Consider the following 13,234-nt stretch of genomic DNA (forward strand, 5'->3'; position numbering starts at 1 on the left):
TTGTGGTGCTGGTGAAGAATGCTGAAAGTACCATGGACTGCTAAAAGAACTAACAGATCTGTCCTGGAGGAAGTGCAGCCAGAATGCTCCTTGAAAGCGAGAATGACCAGACTTCGTCTCACCTATTTTAGTCATGTTGTGAGAAGGGACCATTCCCTGTAGAAGGATGTCATGCTTGGTAGGGTGGAGGGTCGACGAAGGAGGGGGAGGCCTTCGACGAGATGGACTGACACAGTGGCTGTGATGATGGGCTCAAATATAGCAGGGATCGTGGAGCTGGGGCAGGATCGGGCAGTGTTTTGTTTCACTGTGCATGGGGTTGCTATGAGTCAGAAGCGACTCGACAGCACCTAACAACAACAACAACATAACAAACATTCCTGAGCCTTCTGGCTGAGACAGATCAATAATCTTTTCTGAGTAATAGATTCAATTGCCACCTTCCTCCTCTCTCTTTTAATTTTTCTTCTCTTGCATAAAGCAGTGTATTTTCTTTACGAGTTGCCAGCAGTCACCAGTCTGGTAAAAATGTCCCAGTACACCATAACCATTTAAAAGTATTAGGAGAGTTTGCTTAGGTGAAGCAAATATGAACGTATGTGAGTGTGTATGGATATATGTTTATGTGTGGATCTATGCCTTTATGAATATTTATTCTTAGCTTAGAGAGTTACAAAGAACCCCCAGATGTTTCATTGCACCATACCTCGATTTATTGCAGGAGTCAATTGAATGGATACAGGACCCATATAGGACTCTCTTTTCAGGGAATTTGGAATCCAGACAAAGAGAGAAAAAATCTCCATGTGGTGTATGACCTTGGGTTCTCTAAGTGAATTTATAGGCTGGAGGCCAGGAAGCCTGCCTACAGACAAAGGGAATGTGAAATGAAGCTGTGAAAGATAAAGAGAAGCCCACCTGGGTTCCCTCCCCAGGATTTTTCAGGTTTTGCCTCCACACCTTTTTAGCCCAGTCCCATCCTGTCCTTTGTCCTTGGAGTGAATTTCTCTTTCCAGCTTGCACTGACTCAGGTTGGTTTCAGTTATTTGTAGCCAAGAGTACTTACTAAGATTAAAGATCTTGTGTTTTACTGCTCTGGAAGGCTGATCAAATTTTCCACAGAAAGTTAATGCAGTCCATCTTTCCCTGTTGTGTGCTGTCTAGCTGATTCTGTCTCATAGAGACCTGACAGAACAGAGTAGAACAGCCCCATAGGGTTTCCTAGACTGTAATCTTGATAGGAGAAGATCACCAGGTTTTTTCTTCCACGGAGCCACAGGTGGGTTTGAACTGCTGACCTCTTGGCTAGCAGCTGACTGCTTAACTATTGTACCATCAGGGCTCCTCCATCTCTTTCTCCTGGTATCATAAAGAACCAAGACCTGGGCCTTGGAGCAACAGCTCTCAACTCTGTTTTCTGGGACAGGTTGAGCATGTCAAGCAAATTCTCATGAACTTGGACCATCCGTTGAGCTTTAGCAGAATTTGATTTCAGGGATTAGGGTGTCCTACCATATTCCTTATGTAAGGACTAGCTGCATAAGGACAGTCAAATGCCTTAGGCACTATGCCACCAGAGCTCCTGCATGAGGACATAGGCCCAGTCTATCAGTTCTCTCCTTTTCTCTCTTCACCAGAACATGTAAGCAAATCAGCAGGAACTTCTAAATTGCACTGAATCCTGGGCTTAGTGGGAGAGGCTTAGAAAGGTACTCTTAACAAGCATAAGAGAGATGAGGATCAAATTTCTGAGTTAAAAAGTAAGTGTACTTCCTTAAATTGAATGTCTTAAATGATGCTGTATATCTTGTTTCTAGACTGTACTTAGACAATGTCTTTTATAGGATCTGTCTATAAGTGGAATCCAACACATTAGGAAAGCTCAAGGGAAAAATATTCCCAAAGTTATACATCAAATCATCAGGAGAATGGAAAACAAAGCTCAAGGATTTTTACTGCCCACTACATCAATAACAACTCTGGGGACCTGCAGGGACATTGGAGGATGGATTCTGTTTCTGGATTTCATTGAAAGATTTCTCTTTTGTGGATGGTCCAAGTACAAATATTGAAAGTAAGATTAACACACATGATGTAAAAATGTTGACTTATACTGATGGTATTAAAATATAAATGACACAAAATGGAGACATAGTTCCGTGGTAGAAAAGCATTGGACAGGAATTTGGGGATCCTGTTTCTGGTTCTGAATCCACCACTAAGGAGCTACTTAAGTTTTGGCCAGTTGTTTGACTTCCCTGGACTTCAAAGTCCTGGTCTGTGAAATGAATAAGATTGTAATGAACAGTTTCTAGTATCTTCTTTCACTCTGAAATTCTTGAAAAGTTTCATGTTAAAAGTTTGAAAATGAAACAAAATGACAGTTATATTATTTACTGAAATATTCAAAATAATACAAGTCATTTAATACAATTTAAAAGGCTAAAATCATCACAAAAACATTTTCACTTAAACATAGAAAGAACAATAGAGATAACTTTAGTTGTTTGTGATTTCTTTTTTAGCATACAAGGAAGCCAGAATATAAGATAAGGGAATTGTAAAGACAAGCAGTATTCATCATTACATGAGTATAATCAGGGGAAGATCTTTTTTTTTTTTTTTTTAAATCAAGAGGCTAAATATTTCAAGTAGCATTCATAATTATAGGCTTTTAAACCACATACATAAGACATCAAATATCATCACATACGAGAAAAAAGGAGTTCAGAGTACAAAAGGGATAAAGAAAGATTAGGTTCTGGAAAAACAACTTCATTACTCACAGAGGGAGAGAGTGGAGAATTGCCAAAATGAAAGAGTCTTATATCTAGGAACAACAGCTGATATTCAGAAGACTGAGGTGGTGATAGTAGACATTATTATTAACAGATAGAATACATTTCAGCTAAGCAAAGCACCAATCTCAAATATTATTGTCTCAAGGGTGTTCAGCAAATCAGCAGAGATATAGGTGAGCCTTGGGGGAAAAAAAAGGAAGAAGGAAACGCAAAACAAAATGCAGTCAATGTGAGGGAAGATTCCAAAGTTGGAAGGAGCACAATTATCTTGAAAAAAACAGCAGCAACAAAAGCACCAAAAGATTAACTCAGAGTATACAATAGCTCAGGCAAATGAAAAATCTATTGTGGGAGAAAGGCTAACAAGAAAGCAATGGAAAGTAACTGGAATTTTAAAAAAGCACAATTTGGTCTTACTTCTAGACAAACATTCTTGAGGTCATTGCTATTTATGAAAGAAAGCTAGTAACTGGGCTGTTCTGCACATACTGATTTTTAATAAACATTATTTGCAACTTGCTGTATTGGAAATTAATTTTAAAACGCTGAATCAGAAGCTAGGAAGTTGCCCAGTGTAAGAGCAAGGAAGAGGGAGGAAGGTGGCCCATCTATAACCCTGGGACTAGGATACCACTACAAGGAAACATGAGGGAAAGACATGGAAAAGGGCTTTTGAAATGAATGGCATGAAACTAGCAATCTGGTTCCCTACCCAACAAAATTCCTATCTTGACATCTAGGACCATATATCCAACCTGCTTCCTCTCCATTTTGTTCCACTCTCCCTTTCTCTTACCATCCTTCCACTAAACTTTTTGTCTTTTCTTGACTTTGCCTCAGGGTCTTTAACTTTTGCGTTCTCTGTGCCTGGAATGCTCTTTCTAGGCTCTTTCCTTGGCCAATTCAGGCTTTTCTTTCGGGTCTTAACTCTTAGTTCACCATTGCACAGAGAACTTTCCTGACCAATCTGTCTAAAGATGCAACCTTTTATTCACTTCCCATTACATTATTGTTTCTATCATATGTCTCCCTCTTATCACATGCCCAAATGGTCTTTATTATTATCATCTCTCACCAGAATATGAGAGACTCGGTTATCTTCTTTAGCATTGTGTCCCAGCACTTGACATGCTTTGGTTAAATGATTGAATTAATCACTCGTAATCAGAGACTTTCATAAACTGCTGGTGGGACTGTAAAATGATCCAACCACTGTGGAAATCAGTATGGTGATTCCTTAAAAAGTTGGAAATAGAAATACCATTTGACCCAGCAATCCCATTACTAGGTATATATCCTAAAGAAGTGAGAGGGAAGACACGAATAGATAGATGCACACCCATGTTCATCACAGCACTATTCATAATAGCAAAGACATGGAAACAATCTAAGTGCCCATCAACAGAGAATTGGATAAACAAACTGTGGTTCATAGACAAGAGTGGAATATTATGCAACACTAAAGAATAATGTAGAATCTGCAAAACACCATATAACGTGGATAAACTTAGAAGACATTATGCTGAGTGAAATAAGTCAATCACAGAAGTACAAATATTGTATTAGTCCACTATTGTAAAAAGTCAAAGAAAGGTTTTATATGGAAGTAAATGTTCTTTGTTGGTTACCAGGCATGGGAGAAGAAGGGAGGGAAAATTCCTACATAGGTTTAAAAAAATAAAAAAAATTAGAGGTGGGGGGGCGGACAAAAAGAAAGAAACCAAAGATTATTAGTGATTAACAGGGGTAGGAGGGAAAGGGAAAGGGGAAATTTTGTTTGCAGGGCATTGAGTTTATACTGATGGTGGTAGAATATTTTGGAAAAGGATAGCAATAATGGTTGTACAACATGAAAAAATGTCATCAATGTTCCTGAGCTGCAAATGTGGAAGTTGTTATGTTGGTGAATATCTTGTTGTATATGTTTTCACAACAATGAAAGTAAATAAACATTTTTAAAAAATCATTAATTTCTGTCATTCATCTTCTAAAATGTCTCTTTGCGTTTTTGCTCCTCTTCGTTCTCAAAGCCCCAGGCTCTCATCTCTTCACTTCTAGATAAGCACCACCACTTCCTAAATAGTCACCCTGCTTCTTTCTTTGGTCCTTCCCACACATTACTTTCAGAGGGTTCTTTCTGAAACACCATTTTAATTATTATTCTCTCTTTGATGGCTTTGTCAATGTCTTCCAGCCAAAGATCACTAGCAACCAATCTGTAGCCAAATAAGTTGAGTATGTTATTCATTCCAGTGAGGGAGAAAACACACAAGGGGGAATCATGGATATAGCAAAAAGAGAGTATTAGAAAGAACCTGTTATATGATTTTGACTTTGGTTGGATGATTTGGGGTAGGGTCTTAGGAAGTGGGGGCTCATTGTAGATGAATGCAGGGGCAATTCTATTACTGGGTATTTCAATGAGCATCTTTGCAGTGCAGTGAATTACTTAATATGACCATCTAGCCATAGTCTTTGTGACTCCCACACAATGATTGAGTGGGACTATGAAAATAACGTGCTTATGGTCCACTAAGGGGATTGAAGAACTTGCTGCTAATGCAAATGAGATGTATGGAAATTGTGATGGTTAAGGTTATGTGTGAACTTGGCTGGACCATGATTTTCAGTGGTTTGGCAGTTATGTAATTATGCAATTTGGTAGTTACGCAATGATTAAGTCATCTTCTATTTTGTGATATGACGTAATTATCCTTCATTTTGTGATGTGCCTCTTTCCCTGTGGTTATAGTCCCATTGGGAATGAGTTGTCCATTATGTTAATAAGGCAGGATTAGGGTGGGATGTATTTTGAGTCATCACCTTACTATAGGGTATGACTCAAGTCACCAACTTTACCTTAGTCATTACCCTTCACTGCCTTGATCAAGTCAGGGGAGTTTACTTGAGGGTATGGTCTGCATCCAACATATGTGATTGCTCTGGCAAGTTCTCTTTCTTGCTCTGGATCCTGCACCCAGCTCATCATCATCTAAGCCCTGGTTCTTGGAACTCGAGTTAGCAATCTATCATCTAACCTGATTCACCAGCTTCCACAGCCTTGTGAGCCAGCAGCTTATCATCTGACCTGGGTTCGTCAACCCCTGCAATCATGTAAGTCAGGAAGAGCCTCCAGCTTGATGCTTAACCCACAGATTTGGGACTTGCCAGCCTCTACAACCATGTGACCCATTTCCCTAATGGTTTGTAAATTCTGTGAGACATTGCAGTAAATTATGGAACTCTAAGATGGAAGGGAGAGTACTGAGGGGAGGAGGAGCCACTGATGTTAGAGATGATGAAGTGGTACAGCAGTTTGGAAAAGTTGGACATTTAAGACATCTGTAACCTCCATCTCATAGGAACTAGTTCTGTGTTGATCCCGCTAAAAGAAATTTTTCACGTACTTATCTATAGGGAAAGGAGCTCTGGTGTCATAGTGGGTAAGGCTGCTACCCACTTGGCTGCTAACCAGGTCAACAGTTCAAAACCACCAGCTGCTCTGCAGGAGAAGGATGAAGCACTCCACTTCCATGGAGATTTGCAACCTAAGAAACCCAATGAGGGTCAATATGAGTCAGAACTGACTCAATGGTAATGGGTTTGGTTTTTTGGTTTTTATCTATAAGGAGAGGAGACTAGAACAAGGACAAAGTTGTAATTGGTAACAGCAATACAACAACAAAATACCAACCACTCATTTGACTGAGAGAAGAGGTATTTATTACTTCATGAGTGGCATATTCACCTTGTTTTTTTTCTATGTTCAGACAAAATTATAAAGTAGCCTTGCTCTGTGTCTTAGTTTTCTAGTGCTGCCACTAATGAACAGAAATTCATTTCTCTCCCAAATAGGAGGCTTGATGTCCAACATTAGCGCATCAGATCTAGGGGAAGGCTTCTCTCTGTGTCAGCTCTGGCAGAGGAGGGTCTTTGTCTCTCCTTGATGATTTTCATGTAGCATGGCATCTCTCTTCCCTCATCTCTGCTTCTAGCTTACATGCACTCAATGGAAATAGGCTTGGTTTGGTTTGGTTGATATCTCAAAAGAGATCGACTTAAAATATAACCTACAGTAATATTGTCTCAGTATTATAACAAACAAAACCCATTCACAAATAGGATTATAGCCACAGGTATAGGGGCTAGGATGTACAACATATATTTGGGGAGGACACAATTCAATCTATAACACTGTTTCATTTAATCATAGTCTCAGAATAACCTTGTCTAAGGTGGGTGCTCTGTGAGATTATCTATTAAGATAATCTGTTAGAAACCTAACATGGCCTAGTTGTGAGCATCAGGCCAGCTTCTGAATGTTGGGGCTTATTTTTCATTCCTTTCTCAGTCTTCTTTTGGGGGCAAGGGCAGATGAAGTCAGGCTGCAGGATATTAATGCATGATGTCCAGATTTTCACCACTACCAAGATTTTGTTGATTAAGATTAGAAGAGTATTTATGGATTATAGTCTGTGTGTGGTGCAGTAAATTATTTAATATGGCCCTTCTAGCCATAGACTTTGTAGCTACCATCAAGTGACTGTGTGGTGCTTATGGTCCACCAAGTGGAGCTTGCTAATAATGTAAATAAGTTGCATGACACCCTTGTGATGGTGGGACCATCCAAATAAGGTATACAGAGCCCTAACATGAGGATTGGTAAATTTTGCCATCCCACTAAGCTTAAAATGAGCCATCCCAGAGGTGGAAAGGGGTGACCTGACTACCACTGGAAAGAAGAGACAGAAGCAGAGTGTGGATGCAGGGTTCATGCACTGGGAACCCCTTAGATCTGGAGATGGAATGCTGTAATGCCAGAGATGGTGAAAGATGGGGAGATGGGGACAAGAGGCAGCAGAGAAATGGTGGCAGCAGAAGCAATAGAGGCAGTAGAATGAAGAGATGACACAAGACAGTGTGTCAGGCTTCCAGACCCACAGAGCAAGAAAGCTGAGTGCCTTTGGGCACAAGCCTTGCTGGCGAAGTGGGGTATCTCCATGCACTAGGTGGAGGTAAGTTTGCTAACCCATGGAGCTAGAGCTGACCACCTTTGGGCAAGCCTTTCTGGCAGAGTGGGGTGCCTCTAGACATTTACAGCAGAGGTCAAGAGCTTTGTAATGCTCACCTGAGCTGGGCAGAGGCCAAGGAACCATGGGGCTGAGAGGGCGAGGCCCAAAGAGAGGTGTGCCTGCAGGTACTGCTGAGAAGAGGCTATCCTCATCAAAGAACTGTATCCTGAGTTGTTCTGATCCTGAATTGTAACCTGTTACCTCCCTAATAAACCCCATAATCATTAGTACTGTGTATGAGTTCTTTGTGGTCATTGCAATGAATTATCAAACCCAGCAGAGAAGTAGAGAGTGCTGTGGGAGCGATGGTTGATGAAAAGATTAGAGGGTAGAGGTATATCTGACCTCCAGCTCTTGGGACTTGAGCCAGCAACCTATTATCTGACATGATTCACCAGCTTTTGCAGCCTTTTGAGCCAACAACTTGTCATCTGACCTGCCGATTTGGGTTCGTCAGCCCCTGCAACCACATGAGTGAAGACAATTCTCTAGAATGACCCCTGACCCATGGGTTTGGTATTTGCTAGCTTCCACAACTATGTGAGCCATTTCCTTTGCAGTTTGTGAGTCTGTAAGATGTTGCAGCAGATTACAGAATTCTAAAACAGGAGGGAGGACACTGGGGGGAAGAGTAGTAGTTGATGTTAGAGAGGATGAAATGGTATAGTGGTTTGAAAAAGTTGGATGTTTGAGACATCTTAACCTCCACTTCATAGCAACTAGCGTTGTGCTAATCCTTCTAAAAGAAATTATTCATGCACTGTGGTTGACCCAGAATTAATCTTTCCTTTTGATTCTGTTGTAGGATGAGTTGTTGGCTGTGCAGAAGCATTTAAGACTCCAGACAAGGTACATCAATCAATTTTAACACAGGCAATTATCTGAAACAAAATGACAATTTTTTTGTAATAGGTTTTGATACCGAGGGACTACATTATGAAATCTTGGCAATGAAAATATGTCCCATAATCCACTTGAATCTGTTTTAGAGAGCCAGATGGCTTTTTCTTTTAGCTTGGTCATAGACTGTTCTATTTACCCTGTAGTATTTACATAGGTGCAACAAAAAGTATTTGCTGTAGCACAAACTCCCTCTTAAATAGGTAAGTGGAGATAAAAGGATATGGGGTTATCCATAACAACTCTAGTTAATGAATTTAGATTAGTATGTTGAACATTCAGAGCAGAAACTGGTTGTTATTTTTTACTTCTCTTGAAGTCAGAGACAAGTTTTGAACTACCTTTTCTAACTGTAATATTCCCATTATGGGAAATACAGTTTGCAGAGTATGCATGAAAAAGGAATTAACTATCCCTCTCTTTTATTATCTACTTCTCCGAATGATTTGTGCTTACCTCATTTTGGAGGCTTCAGGGTGTTATTTTGGAGAGTATAATTCTGGATATCATTTGGGAACCTAATTTAGAGGCTTCCAGAATTCAATGGAGGAGCTCTGGTGGCATAGTGCCTAAGGCATTTGACTGCTAACCAGAAGGCTGGCGGGTCAAACCCACCAGCCACTCCTCAGAAGGAAGGTTGGGCAATCTACTTCTGTAGTGATACTGCCTCAGAAACCCAAGGAGGGGTTGCTATCAGTCAGATCCAAGTAGACTGGCAGTGAGTTTGGTTTTGGTTTAGGATTCAGTGAAAAGAGGGTAGCTTTAAATATCTCAAAATCTCTAGCAATTACTGTAATACACAGGATCAGTGTGTAGTAGACAGGTATAAGCTTGATGACCATAAAAAAGTAGTATCCTAGTGAAGCTATTGAATTGGGAGTATAAGTATCATTTATTATAATAGTTGTTTTTGTTGTTGTTATGTGCCATCAAATCATCTCCGACTCATAGTGATCCCTCCTTGGGTTTCTGAGGCAGTATGGGAAGTAGATTGCCCAATCTTCCTTCTGAGAAGTGACTGGTGGGTTTCAACGGCTAGCCTTCTAGTGAGCAGTCAAGTGCTTTAAGCACTACATCACTCTGTTGTTGTTGTTGTTGTTATGTGCCGTCAAGTCAAACCCGACTCATAGCGACCCCTCCTTGGGTTTCCGAGGCAGTATCACTACGGAAGTAGGATTGCCCAACCTTCCTTCTGAGGAGTGGCTGGTGGGTTTGAACCGCCAGCCATCTGGTTAGCAGGCAAGTGTCTTAGCCCCTATGCTACCAGAGCTCCCATCACTGTGTTAGGAAGAATAAATTCCTTGAGTGGAATTAAGTAGTTCATGCAAAGTAGCTGAAGTAGCTCTGAAGAGAACAAACTGACTATAGTAACCAGAATGGCTTCAAAATTAGTACCTAATCCTGATTAACTAGACTATCTGATAGGATTATAATGATCTCAGCAGTAGCATTTTATTGATGTAAATTCAAAGTCCATAGATCGAGGTTGGGATTAGTGATGTGGGGAAAACCTAAATACCAGAAGGATTTCCTTCTTAAGTATTTAAAAGAACAATTATTAAGTTTTTGTCAATAGGATCAGTTAAAAGCTTACAGATTCAGCAATTCATTAGATGTAGAGTGGTAGTTATAGTCTGGGAAAAACATATAAGAGAGTGTTGTCTTTTCCTGAAGGAGTAGAAGGAGACCATTCTGTTAGTTGTCATAGAGTTGGCTCCAACATGTGGTTGCCTTACTTACAACAGAATGAAACATTGCCTGCTCTTGCATCATCTTCATGATCTTTGATATATTTGAGCTCGTTGTCATCGCCATTGTGTCACTCCATCTCTTTGAGGCTTCCCTTGTTTTTCTTGACTTCCTACTTTACTAAACATGGTGTCCTTTACTAAACAGGGATTGGTCTTTCTTGATGATGTGTCCAAAGTAAGCAAGATGAAGTTTTATCATTCTTGTTTCTCAGGAGAATTCCAGTTTTATTTTTTCTAAGACTAATTTGTTCATTCTTCTGGCAGTCCATGACATGCTCAATATTCTTTGCCAACATTACCATTCAAATTCACCAGTTCTTTTATCTTCTTCTTTTTTTTTTTTTTTTTTTTTTTTTTTTTTTTTTTTTTTTTTTTTTTCATTATCTAGCTTTCCTATGCTTATGAGGTGATTGAAAGCACCATGGTTTGGGTCAAGTGCACCTTATTCATCAAAGTGAAAATTTTGCTTTTCAGAACTGTCAAGAGGTCTTTTGCAGTACATGTGCCCAAGGTAATACCTTATTTTATTTTCCTACTGACAGCTTTATGGGCATTGATTGTCAATCCAAGTAGAATAAAATTCTTGACAACTTCAATATTTTCTCACTTATCATTATGCTGCTTATTTTTCCAGTTATGAGGATTTTCACTTTCTTTATGTTCACATGTAAGGCTGTAGTCTTTTACCTGCATCAGTAAGTGCTTCAAGTCATTTTTATATTTTGGCAACCAAGGTTGTGTCATCTGCATATCACAGATTATTGAGTCATCCTCTAATCCTGATGCCATATTTTTCCTCATATAGCCCAGCTTCTTGGAGTATTTGTTCAGCATAAAGATTGAATAGGTAAGATGAAAGAACACAAACCTGCTAAACATCTTTTCTATGAGGTCATTGAGGTAAAAATTATAGGATGAAGATAGAAGATGTTAAGATGGCATAATAAGCAACATGTTTGTTGTAGCATAAAGGGAAAGGAAAGGATGTTGAAGAATCAGAAAATTAGTTTTGTTCTATCCTCTGAGGTGGAAGCTATTGATGTCTGAACTTGATGACTTCTGGAGGATTCCTAAAATCCTCAGTTTGGAGTGGATGTCCAATAGTCAAGAGGAAATTATATATAGATATATATTCTTTCAGCTGGAAAACATGAATCCAAGGATCAATACCTTGGAGTTTCATTGTTGTGTAATTTGTTAACAGTATCTGATAATTTCCATTGAGGCTTGAGGGCAGATCTTCTATGGTGTCTGTTCCAGAAGATTAAATCTCCCACAGAGTTTGTTTAGGTGGGTGTTTTGGAAATACAGTATTTACCTGTTGATGTTAAATCTGAAAGTTCTGTAAAAGTCCCTTGCATTAATTAATAATAACTGCTTGTAATAGGACAGAATCTAAGACTTGGAATGAGATTCCCAAATGCATGAGCAGCCTGTTATTAATTCACAAAGAGATAATCTGTGGGTTTCGAGAAGGTTGCTCTTGTAGACATAAGAGCTAGTTGTAAAACCCATGGAGTGCAAGGGTTTCTGAGAGATTTACTGATTTTATTTTAGAATTCCATTAGTCCTCTCTTCATTTATCTATGGTCTGTGGATGAGAAAGATAGTGAAGTTACTGAGTAAAAGGTGAAAACTTTACAGAATTATTTAAATTCCCCAAGTAGGAAAGACAAATGCAAGCAACTTTTTAAACCATAGTTAGGGACATAGCTCTTTGGCAAGTAAAAGATTCAGCCCACTCTGAGAATAAATAGACAATAACCAGAACATATTCATAGCCCAATGCAGGAGGCATTTGCATAAAGTCTAACTGTAAATATTCAAAGGATCCCTGAGGTGTGGTTCCTGAAGCATTTTTGCTTAACTCCTTTTTACATCGTTTGGCAATAGCAGTTGACTAAGAAGCCCTGATGGCACAGTAGTTGAGTGCTTGGCTGCTAACCCAAACATTGGTGGTTCAAATCCACCAGCTGCTTCATGTAAGAAAGATGTGTCAATCTGCTTCTGTAAAGACTTACAGCCTTGGAAATTCTATGAGGCAATTCTACTTTCTCCTATAGGGTATGAACTGGAATTGATTTGACAACAATAAGTTAGCAGTTGACCATCCTAAGAGCACCAAATATTAACTTTTTGCCATATAAACATCATAACTTTTCCCATTTGCTATTTTTTTTTTCCTGACTCAGGCAAAATGTCTCTCTTCTGTGTGATTGCAGGAGCAATTATCTTGGTAAATGCTTCATCTTCTGGCATAGTGGTCAGAACAAATTAAAAGTAAAATAAAAAATTCCTGCAATCAAATGAGAATGAAAACACAAGATACCAAAATCTTTGGGATACAGCAAAAGCAATGCTCAGAGGTCAAATTATAGCAATAAATACATAAATCTAAAAAGAAGAAAGAACCAAAATCCACTTTACCCCAATATCTCCAACAATTAGAGAAAGAGCAGAAAAAAAGGTTCTATTCTCCAGAAGAAAGAAAATATTAAAGATTAACCCCCCCACTGCCATTGAGTCAATTCTGATTCATAGCAACCACCATTGGGTTTCCAAGGCAGTAAATCTTTATGGAAGTAGATTGCCCCATCTTCCTTTCACCGAGTGGCTGATGGATTTGAAGCACCAACCAATCTTCTGGTTAGCAGTCAAATGCCTTAGTCACTGCACCACCAGAACTCCTTAATAAAGATTAACCAAAAAA

Source organism: Orycteropus afer, unplaced genomic scaffold, assembly GCF_000298275.1.
Source record: "Orycteropus afer afer isolate SDZICR_OR568_19922 unplaced genomic scaffold, OryAfe1.0 scaffold00017, whole genome shotgun sequence".
NCBI lineage: Eukaryota > Metazoa > Chordata > Mammalia > Tubulidentata > Orycteropodidae > Orycteropus > Orycteropus afer.